The sequence below is a fragment of the Oncorhynchus masou genome, chromosome 27 (assembly GCF_036934945.1).
Source record: "Oncorhynchus masou masou isolate Uvic2021 chromosome 27, UVic_Omas_1.1, whole genome shotgun sequence".
In the NCBI taxonomy this organism is placed as follows: Eukaryota; Metazoa; Chordata; class Actinopteri; order Salmoniformes; family Salmonidae; genus Oncorhynchus; species Oncorhynchus masou.
Window position 1 is genome coordinate 7,742,442 of NC_088238.1, and position 24,886 is coordinate 7,767,327.

The 24,886-nt window shown below is 43.1% G+C and overlaps 1 pseudogene; it reads right to left on the reverse strand.

Moving 5' to 3' along the window:
- Nucleotides 1–1,454: 1,454 nt before the first annotated feature.
- Nucleotides 1,455–24,886, reverse strand: part of LOC135515585 (interleukin-1 receptor-associated kinase 3-like) — a 32,980-nt pseudogene continuing 9,548 nt past the window's right edge.

Here is a 24,886-nt window from a genome sequence, read left to right on the forward strand (position 1 = left end):
AGGGCCAGGTCATTTAACCAGGGCCAGGTCATTTAACCAGAGCCAGGTCATTTAACCAGGGCCAGGTCATTTAATCAGAGCCAGGTCATTTAACCAGAGCCAGGTCATTTAACCAGAGCCAGGTCATTTAACCAGGACCAGGTCATTTAACCAGAGCCAGGTCATTTAACCAGGGCCAGGTCATTTAACCAGAGCCAGGTCATTTAACCAGGGCCAGGTCATTTAACCAGAGCCAGGTCATTTAACCAGAGCCAGGTCATTTAACCAGGGCCAGGTCATTTAACCAGGACCAGGTCATTTAACCAGGGCCAGGTCATTTAACCAGAGCCAGGTCATTTAACCAGAGCCAGGTCATTTAACCAGGTCATTTAACCAGGGCCAGGTCATTTAACCAGAGCCAGGTCATTTAACCAGGACCAGATCATTTAACCAGGACCAGGTCATTTAACCAGAGCCAGGTCATTTAACCAGGTCATTTAACCAGAGCCAGGTCATTTAACCAGAGCCAGGTCATTTAACCAGAGCCAGGTCATTTAACCAGAGCCAGGTCATTTAACCAGGGCCAGGTCATTTAACCAGAGCCAGGTCATTTAACCAGAGCCAGATCATTTAACCAGGGCCAGGTCATTTAACCAGGACCAGGTCATTTAACCAGAGCCAGGTCATTTAACCAGAGCCAGGTCATTTAACCAGAGCCAGGTCATTTAACCAGGGCCAGGTCATTTAACCAGAGCCAGGTCATTTAACCAGAGCCAGGTCATTTAACCAGAGCCAGGTCATTTAACCAGAGCCAGGTCATTTAACCAGGACCAGATCATTTAACCAGGGCCAGATCATTTAACCAGAGCCAGGTCATTTAACCAGGACCAGATCATATAACCAGGGCCAGGTCATTTAACCAGAGCCAGGTCATTTAACCAGGACCAGGTCATTTAACCAGAGCCAGGTCATTTAACCAGAGCCAGGTCATTTAACCAGAGCCAGATCATTTAACCAGGGCCAGGTCATTTAACCAGGACCAGGTCATTTAACCAGAGCCAGGTCATTTAACCAGGACCAGGTCATTTAACCAGAGCCAGGTCATTTAACCAGAGCCAGGTCATTTAACCAGAGCCAGGTCATTTAACCAGGGCCAGGTCATTTAACCAGAGCCAGGTCATTTAACCAGAGCCAGGTCATTTAACCAGAGCCAGGTCATTTAACGAGGACCAGATCATATAACCAGGACCAGATCATTTAACCAGGACCAGATCATTTAACCAGAGCCAGGTCATTTAACCAGGACCAGATCATTTAACCAGGACCAGATCATTTAACCAGAGCCAGGTCATTTAACCAGGACCAGATCATTTAACCAGAGCCAGGTCATTTAACCAGGACCAGGTCATTTAACCAGGACCAGGTCATTTAACCAGGGCCAGGTCATTTAACCAGAGCCAGGTCATTTAACCAGAGCCAGGTCATTTAACCAGGACCAGATCATTTAACCAGGGCCAGGTCATTTAACCAGGGCCAGGTCATTTAACCAGAGCCAGGTCATTTAACCAGAGCCAGGTCATTTAACCAGAGCCAGGTCATTTAACCAGAGCCAGGTCATTTAACCAGAGCCAGATCATTTAACCAGAGCCAGGTCATTTAACCAGAGCCAGATCATTTAACCAGAGCCAGGTCATTTAACCAGGACCAGGTCATTTAACCAGAGCCAGGTCATTTAACCAGGACCAGGTCATTTAACCAGAGCCAGATCATTTAACCAGAGCCAGGTCATTTAACCAGAGCCAGGTCATTTAACCAGGGCCAGGTCATTTAACCAGAGCCAGGTCATTTAACCAGAGCCAGGTCATTTAACCAGGGCCAGGTCATTTAACCAGAGCCAGGTTATTTAACCAGAGCCAGGTCATTTAACCAGAGCCAGGTCATTTAACCAGGACCAGATCATTTAACCAGAGCCAGGTCATTTAACCAGAGCCAGGTCATTTAACCAGGGCCAGGTCATTTAACCAGGGCCAGGTCATTTAACCAGAGCCAGGTCATTTAACCAGAGCCAGGTCATTTAACCAGAGCCAGCTCATTTAACCAGAGCCAGGTCATTTAACCAGAGCCAGGTCATTTAACCAGAGCCAGGTCATTTAACCAGAGCCAGGTCATTTAACCAGAGCCAGGTCATTTAACCAGAGCCAGGTCATTTAACCAGAGCCAGGTCATTTAACCAGGGCCAGATCATTTAACCAGGGCCAGCTCATTTAACCAGAGCCAGGTCATTTAACCAGAGCCAGGTCATTTAACCAGAGCCAGGTCATTTAACCAGGGCCAGATCATTTAACCAGGGCCAGGTCATTTAACCAGGGCCAGCAATGACTAAGTCAGATATATGGATAAGTTAACCCTCTCTCTCAGCAAGCCATGTACTGTAATGCGTGTGTCATTTAGAGTAGTGAAATTGTCCTAGATGCTGGTCTGGGGTCTGTTTTGTGTTTTTAACCTCTAATGTTTAAGATTAGGATTTGGGGAGGGCAAGCAGATCCTAGATCAGCTTTCTCACTCCTGGGTGGTCATGGAAACAGAGAGTTGTTCCTCTGTAGCTTTGTCACTCCTGGGTGGTCATGGAGACAGAGAGGAGTTCCTCTGTAGCTTTGTCACTCCTGGGTGGTCATGGAAACAGAGAGTTGTTCCTCTGTAGCTTTGTCACTCCTGGGTGGTCATGGAGACAGAGAGTTTTTCCTCTGTAGCTTTGTCACTCCTGGGTGGTCATGGAGACAGAGAGTTGTTCCTCTGTAGCTTTGTCACTCCTGGGTGGTCATGGAAACAGAGAGTTGTTCCTCTGTAGCTTTGTCACTCCTGGGTGGTCATGGAAACAGAGAGTTGTTCCTCTGTAGCTTTGTCACTCCTGGGTGGTCATGGAAACAGAGAGGAGTTCCTCTGTAGCTTTGTCACTCCTGGGTGGTCATGGAGACAGAGAGTTGTTCCTCTGTAGCTTTGTCACTCCTGGGTGGTCATGGAGACAGAGAGGAGTTCCTCTGTAGCTTTGTCACTCCTGGGTGGTCATGGAGACAGAGAGGAGTTCCTCTGTAGCTTTGTCACTCCTGGGTGGTCATGGAGACAGAGAGGAGTTCCTCTGTAGCTTTGTCACTCCTGGGTGGTCATGGAGACAGAGAGGAGTTCCTCTGTAGCTTTGTCACTCCTGGGTGGTCATGGAGACAGAGAGGAGTTCCTCTGTAGCTTTGTCACTCCTGGGTGGTCATGGAGACAGAGAGGAGTTCCTCTGTAGCTTTGTCACTCCTGGGTGGTCATGGAAACAGAGAGTTGTTCCTCTGTAGCTTTGTCACTCCTGGGTGGTCATGGAGACAGAGAGGAGTTCCTCTGTTCTAAGGAGGCCTCTGTTGTACTGATCAATCTTATTCATCATTCTCTGCTTGGCAGGGTTGTCCACTATACTGAGGGAAGAGAAGCTGAGGTCACCTGGAACATAGACAGAACAATACGAATTAAACCAGTATGTGACTCTGACTCAACATTGGCTGCTGTGTAAAGAAGAAATTATCTCTGAAATCTTAATTTTTATACAACCAGGATCTAAAGCTAAAACAGTAAAACAATGTTTGTCCTTGATCCTTTGACCAGACCTGGATAAACTCCAGGTCCTCGTTCCAGTCTACAGGTAGTTATAGTCTATAGGTAGTTACAGTCTATAGGTAGTTACAGTCTATAGGTAGTTACAGTCTATAGGTAGTTATAGTCTATAGGTAGTTATAGTCTATAGGTAGTTATAGTCTATAGGTAGTTATAGTCTATAGGTAGTTATAATCTATAGGGAGTTATAGTCTATAGGTAGTTACAGTCTATATGTAGTTATAGTCTATAGGTAGTTATAGTCTATAGGTAGTTACAGTCTATAGGTAGTTATAGTCTATAGGTAGTTACAGTTATAGGTAGTTACAGTCTATAGGTAGTTATATAGTTATAGTCTATAGGTAGTTATAGTCTATAGGTAGTTATAGTCTATAGGTAGTTACAGTCTATAGGTAGTTATAGTCTATAGGTAGTTATAGTCTATAGGTAGTTATAGTCTATAGGTAGTTACAGTCTATAGGTAGTTATAGTCTATAGGTAGTTATAGTCTATAGATAGTTATAGTCTATAGGTAGTTACAGTCTATAGGTAGTTATAGTCTATAGGTAGTTACAGTCTATAGGTAGTTACAGTCTATAGGTAGTTATAGTCTATAGGTAGTTACAGTCTATAGGTAGTTATAGTCTATAGGTAGTTACAGTCTATAGGTAGTTATAGTCTATAGGTAGTTATAGTCTATAGGTAGTTACAGTCTATAGGTAGTTACAGTCTATAGGTAGTTACAGTCTATAGGTAGTTATAGTCTATAGGTAGTTACAGTCTATAGGTAGTTATAGTCTATAGGTAGTTACAGTCTAAAGGTAGTTATAGTCTATAGGTAGTTAGTCTATAGGTAGTTATAGTCTATAGGTAGTTATAGTCTATAGATAGTTACAGTCTATAGGTAGTTATAGTCTATAGGTAGTTAGTCTATAGGTAGTTATAGTCTATAGGTAGTTACAGTCTATAGGTAGTTATAGTCTATAGGTAGTTAGTCTATAGGTAGTTATAGTCTATAGATAGTTATAGTCTATAGGTAGTTATAGTCTATAGGTAGTTAGTCTATAGGTAGTTATAGTCTATAGGTAGTTAGTCTATAGGTAGTTATAGTCTATAGGTAGTTACAGTCTATAGGTAGTTATAGTCTATAGGTAGTTAGTCTATAGGTAGTTATAGTCTATAGGTAGTTACAGTCTATAGGTAGTTATAGTCTATAGGTAGTTATAGTCTATAGGTAGTTAGTCTATAGGTAGGGCCTTGGGCTTAAACCTGGTTAGGTAAGGTGGTGAGGTATAACTCCTGGTCCCAAACATAATACTTGCCTTGAGGGAGGTCTGAAGGGCAGGGAGTAAACCCATTGGCTCTACAGTCCTCACAGCCCAGTCCATTCACCTCAGCTGAACAGCTACATTGGACTGGCCAGCTACCGTACAGATCCACTGGCTCTCCATTGGTCTGTAGGCTCTGGTCAGCCTCAACAGCCCCGAGCCCTGCTCTTTCCCCTGCCCCCTCCCGTGACAGGTGGCTGCTCCGCTCCCCACTGCCCAGATAGGTGACCTCTGACTGGCTACACTCACAGGGTCCTCCCTGGGCTGGAGCTGGCTGTGGGTTCTCAACGGGGTAACTGTGCAGCTCATCATCCTCCACAGGCACACTGGGGCTGGGGTTGGAGCTGGGGCCCTGTCCCATCTGGGCACAAGAGGCAGGGGGAGATGGGGCTTCGTCGGTCAGCGTGTGGGGCTGGTCTTCAGGTGGGCACGGCAGGGGAAGCAGCTGGCTCAATACCTGTAACACCTGGAACAGGTAGGTTGGGGGAGAACACCCATTTCATTACTGTAAAAGACAATGTGCTATCAATGATTTACCTGTAAATAAAAGCAGTAATCGAGTTTGACTCATAAAGTCAATATTTACTAAGTCCACAGATGTCGAGAGGCTGTAAATGACTTCAATTCTCATTTGTCTAGTCAGCCCCTCACCTAGCTACGGTATTCACCTAGCTACGGTATTCACCTAGCTACGGCATTCACCTAGCTACGGCATTCACCTAGCTACGGCATTCACCTAGCTACGGTATTCACCTAGCTACGGTATTCACCTAGCTACGGTATTCACCTAGTTACTGTATTCAGTCCAGACCTAAGAGAACTCTAGTTTTAACGATGCTTTCAGGGAAACAAAGACTTACTTTGGAGGTGACTACAACTACTTGAAAACAGATCCTCAAAAATGACTACTTTAAAATAACTATTTGAATACAGATCTCAGGAAGTGACTACATTTCAGAAACTATTGGATTGGCTATCTTCAACTAATGACAGGGCTGTATCTAGAACTGCATGTTGGATTGGCTGTCTTCAACTAATGACAGGACTGTATCTAGAACTGCATGTTGGATTGGCTGTCTTCAACTAATGACAGGGCTGTATCTAGAACTGTATGTTGGGGATTGGCTGTCTTCAACTAATGACAGGGCTGTATCTAGAACTGTATGTTGGATTGGCTGTCTTCAACTAATGACAGGACTGTATCTAGAACTGCATGTTGGATTGGCTGTCTTCAACTAATGACAGGACTGTATCTATAACTGTATGTTGGATTGGCTGCCTTCAACTAATGACAGGGCTGTATCTAGAACTGTATGTTGGATTGGCTGCCTTCAACTAATGACAGGGCTGTATCTAGAACTGTATGTTGGATTGGTTGTCTTCAACTAATGACAGGACTGTATCTAGAACTGTATGTTGGATTGGTTGTCTTCAACTAATGACAGGACTGTATCTAGAACTGCATGTTGGATTGGCTGTCTTCAACTAATGACAGGACTGTATCTAGAACTGTATGTTGGATTGGCTGTCTTCAACTAATGACAGGGCTGTATCTAGAACTGTATGTTGGATTGGCTGTCTTCAACTAATGACAGGACTGTATCTAGAACTGTATGTTGGATTGGTTGTCTTCAACTAATGACAGGACTGTATCTAGAACTGTATGTTGGATTGGTTGTCTTCAACTAATGACAGGACTGTATCTAGAACTGTATGTTGGATTGGCTGTCTTCAACTAATGACAGGACTGTATCTGGAACTGTATGTTGAGGATAGAAATAGAATGAATAGAGCCAAATCTCCTATCCTACTCCAATATGACAGTCATATTTGATCTATACAATACATTTCTACGTGAACATTCTGTAAATGTCCAATCTCCTGAATGTCATTGCCCCAGGTGTACATTATCAAGTCAAACCAATTAACCAATTATATCGTTTTTTACAGATAAGTATAAGTTGTGATGCTCAACTACAGATGTAGGATCTTACTTTGATCTCACTTTTGTTGCTGAGAATTTTCCTGCACAGCAGAAAATGCAAACTTGTAGTGTATTTGAGATTTGAAAAGGCTTCTAAAGTTTGTAATATTGACTTTAACATTTCAGGTTTGATTTGCCCTAATAAAAAATGTGTCAACCAACACAAAAATATCCATTAACAATAATCCACATAATAATTCACATTTCCTGTTGCTGAGGATTATTTTCCTGCTGTAGCAAACTGGCTCAAACTAAGATCCTACATCTGTACTGACTCTTTCAACAGGCCACTGAAAAGGTTGAAAGCTGCAATTAATTTTGTAATACCTGACAAATACTGCAGAGTAATTCAAATCCATTTGCAAACAACGTCGAACCTCTTTGTCCGTCTGACAGGAAGTGTTCTTGTTTGAAACACACACACACACTACACCATCTTTAAAGGGATACTTTACTCAGAATATAAACTAACATGACTTTCCACCTACCTTGGCTGTGGTTGATTCGAGAAGGCAGTTTTGGGATATTCCGTTAGCTTTCGACGCTTAATAGCCATATTTTGCTACTGTCAGCATTCTAAGTAACGTTTAACATTAAACTGCTACTGTGCCGGAGTAAAACAACTGTAATTACCTTGTATTAGCATTTGGTTACATAATAATTTGGTAATTGCATAGCTAATTTATTCATTTATTTTACCAGGTAGGTTGACTGAGAGCACATTCTCATGTACAGCAACAACCTGGGGAATAGTTACAGGGGAGAGGAGGGGGGATGAATGAGTCAATTGTAAGCTGGGGATGATTAGGTGACCACGATGGTATGAAGGCCAGATTGGGAATTTAGCCAGGACACCGGGATTAACACCCCTACTCTTACGATAAGTGCCATGGGATCTTTAGTGACCACAGAGAGTCAGGACACCTGTTTAACGTCCCATCCGAAAGACAGCACCCTACACAGGGCAGTGTCCCCAATCCCTGCCCTGGGGCATTGGGATATTTTTTTAGACCAGAGGAAAGAGTGCCTCCTACTGGCCCTCCAACACCACTTCCAGCAGCATCTGGTCTCCCATCCAGGGACCGACCAGGACCAACCCTGCTTAGCTCCAGAAGCAAGCCAGCAGTGGTATGCAGGGTGGTATGCAGGGTGGTATGCTGGGTGGTATGCACGGTGGTATGCAGGGTGGTATGTTGGGTGATATGCAGGGTGGTATGCAGGGTGGTATGATGGGTGATATGCAGGGTGGTATGCAGGGTGGTATGATGGGTGATATGCAGGATGGTATGCAGGGTGGTATGCAGGGTGATATGCAGGGTGGTATGCAGGGTGGTATGCAGGGTGGTATGATGGGTGATATGCAGGGTGGTATGCAGGGTGGTATGCAGGGTGGTATGATGGGTGGTATGATGGGTGGTATGCATGGTGGTATGCAGGGTGATATGCAGGGTGGTATGCAGGGTGGTATGCAGGGTGATATGCAGGGTGGTATGCAGGGTGGTATGATGGGTGATATGCCGGGTGGTATGCCGTGTGGTATGCAGGGTGATATGCAGGGTGGTATGCCGTGTGGTATGCAGGGTGATATGCAGGGTGGTATGCCGGGTGGTATGCAGGGTGATATGCAGGGTGGTATGATGGGTGGCATGCAGGGTGATATGCAGGGTGGTATGCAGGGTGGTATGCACGGTGGTATGATGGGTGATATGCAGGGTGGTATGCCGTGTGGTATGCAGGGTGATATGCAGGGTGGTATGCCGGGTGGTATGCAGGGTGATATGCAGGGTGGTATGCCGGGTGGTATGCAGGGTGATATGCAGGGTGGTATGCTGCAATAAGCTGGGAATTTTTGTAACTACTCTACACAATAATTGTGATTGTTCCTTATTCCATTTAATAACTCCATTATTGTGTAATTATAAAGACATTTCCAAACTCCCATGTAACAACAATGTTGCTATTGTAATAATCACGAAGTTACTACATACAAGAACTGGATGTCAACTCATTACTGTATAACCTGATGTCACTCATTACCATATAACCTAATGTCACTCATTACCATATAACCTAATGTTACTCATTACCATATAACCTAATGCCACTCATTACCATATAACCTTATGTCACTCATTACCATATAACCTAATGTCACTCATTACCATATAGCCTTATGTCACTCATTACCATATAACCTAATGTCACTCATTACCATATAACCTAATGTCACTCATTACGAACATATTTGTCAGTCATTTTGTTAATCTCCTCTAATGTTGAGGTAATTCTGTCCCTTGTGTATTTCATTCTAGGCTATAGGCTATATTAAGGTTTATATCTGAGAGCCCTCCAAGCTATGTGCTTATGATCATATATTTAGACTCATTCAACTAACTGTTATAGTTTTGGGTTCTTCATCGAATATTTGGCGGCCAGCAAATAAATATTTTTGAGTTTTTCAAATAACTTGCATATATTCAAATACCTTCAAATATGATTTGGTTATTTACGAGGTATTATTTTCCTGAGACCTGTATTTGAATATCAAAAAACAATATTTGCTATGTTCAACTACCTCAAACTCTACCTAAACTATATTCGACGACCTCAAATTCTAAATATCAAATTCTACATAAACTATCTTCGACTAGCTCAAACTCTACCTAAACTATCTTCGACTAGCTCAAACTCTACCTAAACTATCTTCGACTAGCTCAAACTCTACCTAAACTATCTTCGACTAGCTCAAACTCTACCTAAACTATCTTCGACTAGCTCAAACTCTACCTAAACTATCTTCAACTACCTCGAGTATTTCAAAAGTTGGCATTTTCAAACAAACTACAAAATACAACTATTTTCTGCCCAGGTCTGATTCAGGTATGATTCAGGTCGGATTCAGGTCTAATTCAGTGGAAAATCAAACAAACAGTTCTACCCTGAACCTTGACTCTAAAAGTCAGGTCCATGTCCTTATTCTCACATTTACCCAACTCAGTAAAGTAGAATTGAATTGAAATGAAGTAAATTGAACTGGATTGCATTGTATTGTATTGAGTCGACTCACATTCTCCATGGTGGGTCTGTTGCGTGGTCGTGTAGAGGTGCAGTCCAGGGCGAGACGCAACAAGGTGAAGGACATAGAGTGGGGACAAAGACCAGCTCTCGGGTCCAGATACTGGAGACAGGAGTCCACACTGCCAGTGTCCTCCACCTCTCCACGTAGGACATTTCTCTGGACAGGAGGGAGGGAGGAAGAACCAGAGCGCGTGTATCCAGCAATACAGCATTATTTCATGTGTTTGCAAGCATTTCAATACAATGTGTAATTGTCATTCTAGTCTTACCAGCAGGGTGTGTTTAGGAGTCTCCTCTCTAACTTTCCGTCCCGTTAACATTTCCATTATAACCTAAAGAACAAATAGTTTCTTATTAACAGGTTCTGGTCATAGACATCCAAGCAATTCACAAGCAGCTACGTTCTGGCATTCAGATCAGTTTATCTAGTATTAGTCGCAAGTAGCTGACAAGCACCAAAGGAGGATTGTTGTGTCGTCTGTTGAAAGAGGATTGTTGTGTCATAAAGATGTTTCAGAGGATTGTTGTGTCATAAAGATGTTTCAGAGGATTGTTGTGTCATAAAGATGTTTCAGAGGATTGTTGTGTCATAAAGATGTTTCAGAGGATTGTTGTGTCATAAAGATGTTTCAGGATTGTTGTGTCATAAAGATGTTTCAGAGGATTGTTGTGTCATAAAGATGTTTCAGAGGATTGTTGTGTCATAAAGATGTTTCAGAGGATTGTTGTGTCATAAAGATGTTTCAGAGGATTGTTGTGTCATAAAGATGTTTCAGGATTGTTGTGTCATAAAGATGTTTCAGAGGATTGTTGTGTCATAAAGATGTTTCAGAGGATTGTTGTGTCATAAAGATGTTTCAGAGGATTGTTGTGTCATAAAGATGTTTCAGAGGATTGTTGTGTCATAAAGATGTTTCAGAGGATTGTTGTGTCATAAAGATGTTTCAGAGGATTGTTGTGTCATAAAGATGTTTCAGAGGATTGTTGTGTCATAAAGATGTTTCAGAGGATTGTTGTGTCATAAAGATGTTTCAGAGGATTGTTGTGTCATAAAGATGTTTCAGAGGATTGTTGTGTCATAAAGATGTTTCAGAGGATTGTTGTGTCATAAAGATGTTTCAGAGGATTGTTGTGTCATAAAGATGTTTCAGAGGATTGTTGTGTCATAAAGATGTTTCAGAGGATTGTTGTGTCATAAAGATGTTTCAGAGGATTGTTGTGTCATAAAGATGTTTCAGAGGATTGTTGTGTCATAAAGATGTTTCAGAGGATTGTTGTGTCATAAAGATGTTTCAGAGGATTGTTGTGTCATAAAGATGTTTCAGAGGATTGTTGTGTCATAAAGATGTTTCAGAGGATTGTTGTGTCATAAAGATGTTTCAGAGGATTGTTGTGTCAGATGTTTCAGAGGATTGTTGTGTCATAAAGATGTTTCAGAGGATTGTTGTGTCATAAAGATGTTTCAGAGGATTGTTGTGTCATAAAGATGTTTCAGAGGATTGTTGTGTCATAAAGATGTTTCAGAGGATTGTTGTGTCATAAAGATGTTTCAGAGGATTGTTGTGTCATAAAGATGTTTCAGAGGATTGTTGTGTCATGAAAGATGTTTCAGAGGATTGTTGTGTCAAAAGATGTTTCAGAGGATTGTTGTGTCATAAAGATGTTTCAGAGGATTGTTGTGTCATAAAGATGTTTCAGAGGACAGTTGTCCGTCATAAACACGTCCATGTTTCCTCCGGCAGGTAGCCCAGGGTTCCGAAGGTCGTATCCAAGGTAACGATGCAGCTCTGACTGAGGAGTGGGGTTGAGTCCGTCCCAAAATCAGACAGCTTGGGCTGCAGCCGCTGTCCAGCAGTATGTTAGAACTACACAGGGAGAATACGCTTTGGAACTCATGTTTCAGAGGATCAGGTGTGACAGGGTTCTTTAGAACTCACACAGCTGAGAATACGGACTTTGGAACTCAGGTGTGACAGGGTTCTTTAGAACTACACTGAGGGAGAAAATAGACGCTTTGGAACTCAGGTGACAGGGTATTTAGAACTACACAGGGAGAATACGCTTTGGAACTCAGGTGTGACAGGGTTCTTTAGAACTACACAGAGAGAATACACTTTGGAACTCAGGTGTGACAGGGTTCTTTAGAACTACACAGGGAGAATACGCTTTGGAACTCAGGTGACAGGGTTCTTTAGAACTACACAGGGAGAATACGCTTTGGAACTCAGGTGTGACAGGGTTCTTTAGAACTACACAGAGAGAATACACTTTGGAACTCAGGTGTGACAGGGTTCTTTAGAACTACACAGGAGAATACACTTTGGAACTCAGGTGTGACAGGGATCTTTAGAACTACACAGGGAGAATACGCTTTGGAACTCAGGTGTGACAGGGTTCTTTAGAACTACACAGGGAGAATACGCTTTGGAACTCAGGTGTGACAGGGTTCTTTAGAACTACACAGGGAGAATACGCTTTGGAACTCAGGTGTGACAGGGTTCTTTAGAACTACACAGGGAGAATACGCTTTGGAACTCAGGTGTGACAGGGTTCTTTAGAACTACACAGGGAGAATACGCTTTGGAACTCAGGTGTGACAGGGTTCTTTAGAACTACACAGGGAGAATACGCTTTGGAACTCAGGTGTGACAGGGATCTTTAGAACTACACAGGGAGAATACGCTTTGGAACTCAGGTGTGACAGGGATCTTTAGAACTACACAGGGAGAATACGCTTTGGAACTCAGGTGTGACAGGGTTCTTTAGAACTACACAGGGAGAATACGCTTTGGAACTCAGGTGTGACAGGGATCTTTAGAACTACACAGGGAGAATACGCTTTGGAACTCAGGTGTGACAGGGATCTTTAGAACTACACAGGGAGAATACGCTTTGGAACTCAGGTGTGACAGGGTTCTTTAGAACTACACAGGGAGAATACGCTTTGGAACTCAGGTGTGACAGGGATCTTTAGAACTACACAGGAGAATACACTTTGGAACTCAGGTGTGACAGGGTTCTTTAGAACTACACAGGGAGAATACACTTTGGAACTCAGGTGTGACAGGGTTCTTTAGAACTACACAGGGAGAATACGCTTTGGAACTCAGGTGTGACAGGGTTCTTTAGAACTACACAGGGAGAATACGCTTTGGAACTCAGGTGTGACAGGGATCTTTAGAACTACACAGGGAGAATACACTTTGGAACTCAGGTGTGACAGGGTTCTTTAGAACTACACAGGAGAATACACTTTGGAACTCAGGTGTGACAGGGTTCTTTAGAACTACACAGGGAGAATACGCTTTGGAACTCAGGTGTGACAGGGTTCTTTAGAACTACACAGGGAGAATACGCTTTGGAACTCAGGTGTGACAGGGTTCTTTAGAACTACACAGGGAGAATACGAATACGCTTTGGAACTCAGGTGTGACAGGGATCTTTAGAACTACACAGGGAGAATACGCTTTGGAACTCAGGTGTGACAGGGTTCTTTAGAACTACACAGGGAGAATACGCTTTGGAACTCAGGTGTGACAGGGTTCTTTAGAACTACACAGGGAGAATACGCTTTGGAACTCAGGTGTGACAGGGTTCTTTAGAACTACACAGGGAGAATACGCTTTGGAACTCAGGTGTGACAGGGATCTTTAGAACTACACAGGTAGAATACGCTTTGGAACTCAGGTGTGACAGGGTTCTTTAGAACTACATAGGGAGAATACACTTTGGAACTCAGGTGTGACAGGGTTCTTTAGAACTACACAGGGAGAATACGCTTTGGAACTCAGGTGTGACAGGGTTCTTTAGAACTACACAGGGAGAATACGCTTTGGAACTCAGGTGTGACAGGGTTCTTTAGAACTACACAGGGAGAATACGCTTTGGAACTCAGGTGTGACAGGGTTCTTTAGAACTACACAGGGAGAATATGCTTTGGAACTCAGGTGTGACAGGGTTCTTTAGAACTACACAGGGAGAATACGCTTTGGAACTCAGGTGTGACAGGGTTCTTTAGAACTACATAGGGAGAATACGCTTTGGAACTCAGGTGACAGGGTTCTTTAGAACTACACAGGGAGAATACGCTTTGGAACTCAGGTGTGACAGGGTTCTTTAGAACTCAGATGTGACAGGGATTTTTGGAACTCAGGTGTGACAGGGTTTTTAGAACTACACAGGGAGAATACGCTTTGGAACTCAGGTGTGACAGGGTTCTTTAGAACTCAGGTGTGACAGGGATCTTTAGAACTCAGGTGTGACAGGGTTCTTTAGAACTCAGGTGTGACAGGGTTCTTTAGAACTCAGGTGTGACAGGGTTCTTTAGAACTCAGGAACTCAGGTGTGACAGGGATCTTTAGAACTCAGGTGTGACAGGGATCTTTAGAACTCAGGTGTGACAGGGTTCTTTAGAACTAGGTGTGACAGGGTTCTTTAGAACTACGGTTCTTTGGAACTCAGGTGTGACAGGGTTCTTTAGAACTCAGGTGATAGGGACAGGGAGAACTCATGTGTGACAGGGATCTTTAGAACTCAGGTGTGACAGGGATCTTTAGAACTACACAGAGAGAATACGCTTTGGAACTCAGGTGTGACAGGGAGTCAGTTAAGAACAAATTCTTATTTTCAATGAAGGACTAGGAACAGTGGGTTAACTGCCTTGTTCAGGGGCAGAACGACATAATTCTTTACCTTGTTAGCTCAGGGATTTGATCTTGCAACCTTCCGGTTACTAGTCCAATGCACTAACCACAAGGCTCTCCTGCCACTAACCACTAGGCTCGGGGGTGAGGTGAGTGACTAGACTAGGGGTGTGAGACGGTACCTTGTGATGTTATAGACTAAGGGTGTGAGACGGTACCTTGTGATGTTATAGACTAGGGGTGTGAGACAGTACCTTGTGATGTTATAGACTAAGGGTGTGAGCCGGTACTTTGTGATGTTATAGACTAGGGGTTTGAGCCGGTACATTGTGATGTTATAGACTAGGGGTTTGAGACGGTACCTTGAGATGTTATAGACTAGGGAGAATACACTTGTGATGTTATAGACTAGGGGTGTGAGACGGTACCTTGTGATGTTATAGACTAGGGGTGTGAGACGGTACCTTGTGATGTTATAGACTAGGGGTGTGAGACGGTACCTTGTGATGTTATAGACTAGGGGTGTGAGAACGGTACATTGTGATGTTATAGACTAGGGGTGTGAGACCGGATGTTATAGACTAGGGGTGTGAGCCGGTTTGTGATGTTATAGACTAGGGGTTTGAGACGGTACCTTGTGATGTTATAGACTAGGGGTGTGAGCCGGTACCTTGTGATGTTATAGACTAGGGGTGTGAGACGGTACCTTGTGATGTTATAGACTAGGGGTGTGAGACGGTACCTTGTGATATTATAGACTAGGGGTGTGAGACGGTACCTTGTGATGTTATAGACTAGGGGTGTGAGCCGGTACATTGTGATGTTATAGACTAGGGGTTTGAGAACGGTACCTTGTGATGTTATAGACTAGGGGTGTGAGACGGTACCTCGTGATGTTATAGACTAGGGGTGTGAGCCGGTACCTCGTGATGTTATAGACTAGGGGTGTGAGACGGTACCTTGTGATGTTATAGACTAGGGGTGTGAGACGGTACCTCGTGATGTTATAGACTAGGGGTGTGAGACGGTACCTTGTGATGTTATAGACTAGGGGTGTGAGACGGTACCTCGTGATGTTATAGACTAGGGGTGTGAGCCGGTACCTTGTGATGTTATAGACTAGGGGTGTGAGCCGGTACCTTGTGATGTTATAGACTAGGGGTGTGAGCCGGTAACTTGTGATGTTATAGACTAGGGGTGTGAGCCGGTACCTTGTGATGTTATAGACTAGGGGTGTGAGAAGGTACCTTGTGATGTTATAGACTAGGGGTGTGAGCCGGTACCTTGTGATGTTATAGACTAGGGGTGTGAGACGGTACCTTGTGATGTTATAGACTAGGGGTTAGAGACGGTACCTTGTGAAGTTATAGACTAGGGGTGTGAGAAGGTACCTTGTGATGTTATAGACTAGGGGTGTGAGACGGTACCTTGTGATGTTATAGACTAGGGGTGTGAGACGGTACCTTGTGATGTTATAGACTAGAGGTGTGAGACGGGACCTTGTGAGTTATAGACTAGGGAGACCTTGTGATGTTATAGACTAGGGGTGTGAGCCAGTACCTTGTGATGTTATAGACTAGGGGTTAGAGCAGGTACCTTGTGATGTTATAGACTAGGGGTGTGAGCCGGTACCTTGTGATGTTATAGACTAGGGGTGTGAGCCGGTGTGATGTTATAGACTAGGGGTGTGAGCCGGTACCTTGTGATGTTATAGACTAGGGGTGTGAGACGGTACCTTGTGATGTTATAGACTAGGGGTGTGAGCCGGTACCTTGTGATGTTATAGACTAGGGGTGTGAGCCGGTACCTTGTGATGTTATAGACTAGGGGTGTGAGCCGGTACCTTGTGATGTTATAGACTAGGGGTGTGAGCCGATACCTTGTGATGTTATAGACTAGAGGTGTGAGACGGTACCTTGTGATGTTATAGACTAGGGGTGTGAGACGGTACCTTGTGATGTTATAGACTAGCGGTGTGAGCCGGTACCTTGTGATGTTATAGACTAGGTGTGTGAGACGGTACCTTGTGATGTTATAGACGAGAGGTGTGAGACGGTACCTTGTGATGTTATAGACTAGGGGTGTGAGACGGTACCTTGTGATGTTATAGACTAGGGGTGTGAGACGGTACCTTGTGATGTTATAGACTAGAGGTGTGAGACGGTACCTTGTGATGTTATAGACTAGGGGTGTGAGCCGGTACCTTGTGATGTCATAGACTAGGGGTGTGAGACAGTACCTTGTGATGTTATAGACTAGGGGTGTGAGCCAGTACCTTGTGATGTTATAGACTAGGGGTTTGAGACGGTACCTTGTGATGTTATAGACTAGGGGTGTGAGACGGTACCTTGTGATGTTATAGACTAGTGGTGTGAGCCGGTACCTTGTGATGTTATAGACTAGGGGTGTGAGACGGTACCTTGTGATGTTATAGACTAGGGGTGTGAGACGGTACCTTGTGATGTTATAGACTAGGGTTGTGAGACGGTACCTTGTGATGTTATAGACTAGGGGTGTGAGACGGTACCTTGTGATGTTATAGACTAGGGGTGTGAGACGGTACCTTGTGATGTTATAGACTAGGGATGTGAGACGGTACCTTGTGATGTTATAGACTAGGGGTGTGAGCCGGTACATTGTGATGTTATAGACTAGGGGTTTGAGACGGTACCTTGTGATGTTATAGACTAGGGGTGTGAGACGGTACCTTGTGATGTTATAGACTAGGGGTGTGAGCCGGTACCTTGTGATGTTATAGACTAGGGGTGTGAGACGGTACCTCGTGATGTTATAGACTAGGGGTGTGAGCCGGTACCTTGTGATGTTACCACAGACCACAGTGCAGGGCTGGGCCCTGTGTAGGTGATGTACAGCCTTCGCCGTCCCCTTGATGATGTCCAGACGCTCCTGCCATGAGAGAGGAGGCACTACGGTCTACAGAGAGATGCAGGAAGGGAAACATGTTAGCATGTAAACACCAATACACCTACTACCATACAGTCTGTCCAGCGCAGAGACAGATACGCTGATATGTCCGGCATTGAAATAGAATATAAATAGAAGTAGTTTAATAGAATTAAATGGAAGCGTATTGTCCATCAGAGGACGGAAATTTGCAGTAACACAACCTACAACTAGAATAGGTAACACAACCTACAACAGGTAATACAACCTACAACTACAATAGGTAACACAACCTACAACTAGAATAGGTAACACAACCTACAACAGGTAATACAACCTACAACTACAATAGGTAACACAACCTACAACTAGAATAGGTAACACAACCTACAACTAGAATAGGTAACACAACCTACAACTAGAATAGGTAATACAACCTACAACTACAATAGGTAATGCAACCTACAACTACAATAGGTTATGCAACCTACAACTACAATAGGTAACACAACCTACAACAGGTAATACAACCTACAACTACAATAGGTAACACAACCTACAACTACAATAGGTAACACAACCTACAACTAGAATAGGTAACACAACCTACAACAGGTAATGCAACCTACAACTAGAATAGGTAATACAACCTACAACTAGAATAGGTAACACAACCTACAACTAGAATAGGTAACACAACCTACAACTAGAATAGGTAACACAACCTACAACTACAATAGGTAATACAACCTACAACTAGAATAGGTAATACAACCTACAACTACAATAGGTAACACAACCTACAACAGGTAATACAACCTACAACTACAATAGGTAACACAACCTACAACTAGAATAGGTAACACAACCTACAACTAGAATAGGTAACACAACCTACAACAGGTAATGCAACCTACAACTAGAATAGGTAATACAACCTACAACTAGAATAGGTAACACAACCTACAACTAGAATAGGTAACACAACCTACAACTAGAATAGGTAACACAACCTACAACTAGAATAGGTAATACAACCTACAACTACAATAGGTAATGCAACCTACAACTACAATAGGTTATGCAACCTACAACTACAATAGGTAACACAACCTACAACAGGTAATACAACCTACAACTACAATAGGTAACACAACCTACAACTAGAATAGGTAACACAACCTACAACTAGAATAGGTAACACAACCTACAACAGGTAATGCAACCTACAACTAGAATAGGTAATACAACCTACAACTAGAATAGGTAACACAACCTACAACTAGAATAGGTAACACAACCTACAACTACAATAGGTAACACAACCTACAACTAGAATAGGTAACACAACCTACAACTACAATAGGTAATGCAACCTACATCTACAATAGGTTATGCAACCTACAACTACAATAGGTAACACAACCTACAACAGGTAATACAACCTACAACTACAATAGGTAACACAACCTACAACTAGAATAGGTAACACAACCTACAACTACAATAGGTAATGCAACCTACATCTACAATAGGTTATGCAACCTACAACTACAATAGGTAACACAACCTACAACAGGTAATACAACCTACAACTACAATAGGTAACACAACCTACAACTAGAATAGGTAACACAACCTACAACTACAATGGTAATGCAACCTACATCTACAATAGGTTATGCAACCTACAACTACAATAGGTAACACAACCTACAACAGGTAATACAACCTACAACTACAATAGGTAACACAACCTACAACTAGAATAGGTAACACAACCTACAACTAGAATAAGTAATACAACCTACAACAGGTAAGAGGTAGATCATACCTGGTAGATCATACCTGGTCATGCAGTCTGTGGAACAGTGATCCACTGGGAAAGTAAGGGGTATAGAATAGAATATCTCACCTGGTCATGCAGTCTGTGGAACAGTGATCCATTGGGAAGGTAAGGGGTATAGAATAGAATATCTCACCTGGTCATGCAGTCTGTGGAACAGTGATCCATTGGGAAGGTAAGGGGTATAGAATAGAATATCTCACCTGGTCATGCAGTCTGTGGAACAGTGATCCATTGGGAAGGTAAGGGGTATAGAATAGAATATCTCACCTGGTCATGCAGTCTGTGGAACAGTGATCCATTGGGAAGGTAAGGGGTATAGAATAGAATATCTCACCTGGTCATGCAGTCTGTGGAACAGTGATCCGTTGGGAAGGTAAGGGGTATAGAATAGAATATCTCACCTGGTCATGCAGTCTGTGGAACAGTGAACCTTTGGGAAGGTAAGGGGTATAGAATAGAATATCTCACCTGGTCATGCAGTCTGTGGAACAGTGATCCATTGGGAAGGTAAGGGGTATAGAATAGAATATCTCACCTGGTCATGCAGTCTGTGGAACAGTGATCCATTGGGAAGGTAAGGGGTATAGAATAGAATATCTCACCTGGTCATGCAGTCTGTGGAACAGTGATCCATTGGGAAGGTAAGGGGTATAGAATAGAATATCTCACCTGGTCATGCAGTCTGTGGAACAGTGATCCATTGGGAAGGTAAGGGGTATAGAATAGAATATCTCACCTGGTCATGCAGTCTGTGGAACAGTGATCCGTTGGGAAGGTAAGGGGTATAGAATAGAATATCTCACCTGGTCATGCAGTCTGTGGAACAGTGATCCGTTGGGAAGGTAAGGGTATACCAGCCAGTAACGATCCCCATCAGAGTAACAACCCAACAGCTCTAAGATGTTAGGATGCTGGTAGCTGAAAGATAAACAGGCAGATTTTATGATTAGTAACAGGCAGTTATATACCTTTATTTAACCAGGTAAGTCATTGACAACAGATTATTTTTTATTTTTTTTACAATTAGCAGAAGATGTGTGCATGGAAGACTATTGATGCCCTAATAGATTTCAGAGGTAAATATTTACGCAGAATGGAGGATCAATGGAGTAGGTAGACATACAGAAACCATCTAAAATGGAGGATTAATGGAGTAGTTAGACATACAGAAACCATCGAAAATGGAGGATTAATGGAGTAGGTAGACATACAGAAACCATCTAAAATGGAGGATTAATGGAGTAGGTTGACATACAGAAACCATCTAAAATGGAGGATTAATGGAGTAGGTTGACATACAGAAACCATCTAAAATGGAGGATCAATGGAGTAGGTAGGCATACAGAAACCATCTAAAATGGAGGATTAATGGAGTAGGTTGACATACAGAAACCATCTAAAATGCAGGATTAATGGAGTAGGTAGACATACAGAAACCATCTAAAATGCAGGATTAATGGAGTAGTTAGACATACAGAAACCATCGAAAATGGAGGATTAATGTAGTAGTTAGACATACAGAAACCATCTAAAATGGAGGATCAATGGAGTAGGTAGACATACAGAAACCATCTAAAATGGAGGATCAATGGAGTAGGTAGACATACAGAAACCATCTAAAATGGAGGATCAATGGAGTAGGTAGACATACAAAAACCATCTAAAATGGAGGATTAATGGAGTAGGTTGACATACAGAAACCATCTAAAATGGAGGATTAATGGAGTAGTTAGACATACAGAAACCATCTAAAATGGAGGATTAATGGAGTAGTTAGACATACAGAAACCATCTAAAATGGAGGATCAATGGAGTAGGTAGGCATACAGAAACAATCTAAAATGGAGGATTAATGGAGTAGTTAGACATACAGAAACCATCTAAAATGGAGGATCAATGGAGTAGTTAGACATACAGAAACCATCTAAAATGGAGGATTAATGGAGTAGGTAGACATACAGAAACCATCTAAAATTGAGGATTAATGGAGTAGGTAGACATACAGAAACCATCTAAAATTGAGGATTAATGGAGTAGGTAGACATACAGAAACCACCTAAAATGGAGGATTAATGGAGTAGGTAGACATACAGATGATGAACTTCCATCTCTCTCCTGAATAGATCCCACAACTTCCTCCATGAGGCTTTCTGCACCTGTACAGACCAACGAAGAAGACCAACAAACACTTGAACTGTGTTGCGTATGTCCCCAGTCCTTTTGAAACACATGACCAAATAAATGTCTCTCTCGTTGAATAATGACCTCTATTATATTTCATCTCCATCAAGCCAGGGTCATTTTGAAAAGATGACTTTTATAAATGGAGCACTGTATGGAGTAGGAGTGTCAGTACCTGCTTGAAGAGCTTGACAGCGAAGGTTTCATTTCCCTTTACCGCTCTGTAAACAGCAGAGAAGCTGCCCTCAGAGATCTTCATGTCCTGGTGAAAATGTCTAGTTCCCTCTATGACGTCTGAGTAGGTGATCACAAGCCTGTGGTTTCTACCTAGCAACAGAGTGAAAACACTAAGCCTGTGGTTTCTACCTAGCAACAGAGTGAAAACACTAAGCCTGTGGTTTCTACCTAGCAACAGAGTGAAAACACTAAGCCTGTGGTTTCTACCTGGCAACAAGTTCAAAACACTAAGCCTGTGTTTTCTACCTGGCAACAAGTTCAAAACACTAAGCCTGTGGTTTCTACAAGGTGAGAATACTTAGAAGATACGCAGAGTAACGAGGAAAAACCTCAGCATTCTCACTAGTACTTATACACATGTCCAATGAGCCGTATGGCTACGTCCCAAACAGCACCCTATTCCCTACGTAGTGGACTACTTTTGACCCATGGCCACTAGTTAGGGAATAGGGTGCCCATTTGGGTTGCACCCTATGAAACCGTTCTTCAATGAAACCAAAAAATAAAAAGGGAAGTGAAATAGGGAATTGAATACCTCTCAGAAGCTTTACTCTCATAGGATGTTCCACATAATGCCCTCAATATTAGTTATGGGTCTGTTGTAACTAGGGACCATCTCAACACATCAGTCTGTTGTATCTAGGGACCATCTCAACACATCAGTCTGTTGTAACTAGGGACCATCTCAACACATCAGTCTGCTGTAACTAGGGACCATCTCAACACATCAGTCTGTTGTAACTAGGGACCATCTCAACACATCAGTCTGTTGTAACTAGGGACCATCTCACCACATCAGTCTGCTGTAACTAGGGACCATCTCAACACATCAGTCTGTTGTATCTAGGGACCATCTCAACACATCAGTCTGTTGTAACTAGGGACCATCTCAACACATCAGTCTGCTGTAACTAGGGACCATCTCAACACATCAGTCTGTTGTATCTAGGGACCATCTCAACACATCAGTCTGTTGTAACTAGGGACCATCTCAACACATCAGTCTGTTGTAACTAGGGACCATCTCAACACATCAGTCTGCTGTAACTAGGGACCATCTCAACACATCAGTCTGTTGTAACTAGGGACCATCTCAACACATCAGTCTGTTGTAACTAGGGACTATCTCAACACATCAGTCTGTTGTATCTAGGGACCATCTCAACACATCAGTCTGCTGTAACTAGGGACCATCTCAACACATCAGTCTGCTGTAACTAGGGACCATCTCAACACATCAGTCTGTTGTATCTAGGGACCATCTTAACACATCAGTCTGTTGTAACTAGGGACCATCTCAACACATCAGTCTGTTGTAACTAGGGACCATCTCACCACATCAGTCTGTTGTATCTAGGGACCATCTCAACACATCAGTCTGTTGTATCTAGGGACCATCTCAACACATCAGTCTGTTGTATCTAGGGACCATCTCAACACATCAGTCTGTTGTAACTAGGGACCATCTCAACACATCAGTCTGTTGTAACTAGGGACCATCTCAACACATCAGTCTGTTGTGTCTAGGGACCATCTCAACACATCAGTCTGTTGTAACTAGGGACTATCTCAACACATCAGTCTGTTGTAACTAGGGACTATCTCAACACATCAGTCTGTTGTAACTACGGACTATCTCAACACATCAGTCTGTTGTAACTAGGGACCATCTCAACACATCAGTCTGTTGTAACTAGGGACCATCTCAACACATCAGTCTGTTGTATCTAGGGACCATCTCAACACATCAGTCTGTTGTATCTAGGGACCATCTCAACACATCAGTCTGTTGTAACTAGGGACCATCTCAACACATCAGTCTGTTGTAACTAGGGACCATCTCAACACATCAGTCTGCTGTAACTAGGGACCATCTCAACACATCAGTCTGTTGTATCTAGGGACCATCTCAACACATCAGTCTGTTGTAACTAGGGACCATCTCAACACATCAGTCTGCTGTAACTAGGAACCAGCTCAACACATCAGTCTGCTGTAACTAGGGACCATCTCAACACATCAGTCTGCTGTAACTAGGGACCATCTCAACACATCAGTCTGCTGTAACTGGGGACCATCTCAACACATCCGTCTGTTGTATCTAGGGACCATCTCAACACATCAGTCTGTTGTAACTAGGGACCATCACAACACATCAGTCTGCTGTAACTAGGGACCAGCTCAACACATCAGTCTGCTGTAACTAGGGACCATCTCAACACATCAGTCTGCTGTAACTAGGGACCATCTCAACACATCAGTCTGCTGTAACTAGGGACCATCTCAACACATCAGTCTGCTGTAACTAGGAACCAGCTCAACACATCAGTCTGCTGTAACTAGGGACCATCTCAACACATCAGTCTGCTGTAACTAGGGACCATCTCAACACATCAGTCTGCTGTAACTGGGGACCATCTCAACACATCCGTCTGTTGTAACTAGGGACCATCTCAACACATCAGTCTGTTGTAACTAGGGACCATCTCAACACATCAGTCTGCTGTAACTAGGGACCAGCTCAACACATCAGTCTGCTGTAACTAGGGACCATCTCAACACATCAGTCTGTTGTAACTAGGGACCATCTCAACACATCAGTCTGTTGTATCTAGGGACCATCTCAACACATCAGTCTGTTGTATCTAGGGACCATCTCAACACATCAGTCTGTTGTATCTCTGTTGTAGGGACCATCTCAACACATCAGTCTGCTGTAACTAGGGACCATCTCAACACATCAGTCTGCTGTAACTGGGGACCATCTCAACACATCAGTCTGTTGTATCTAGGGACCATCTCAACACATCAGTCTGTTGTATCTAGGGACCATCTCAACACATCAGTCTGTTGTATCTAGGGACCATCTCAACACATCAGTCTGCTGTAACTAGGGACCATCTCAACACATCAGTCTGCTGTAACTGGGGACCATCTCAACACATCAGTCTGCTGTAACTAGGGACCATCTCAACACATCAGTCTGCTGTAACTGGGGACCATCTCAACACATCAGTCTGTTGTGTCTAGGGACCATCTCAACACATCAGTCTGTTGTATCTAGGGACCATCT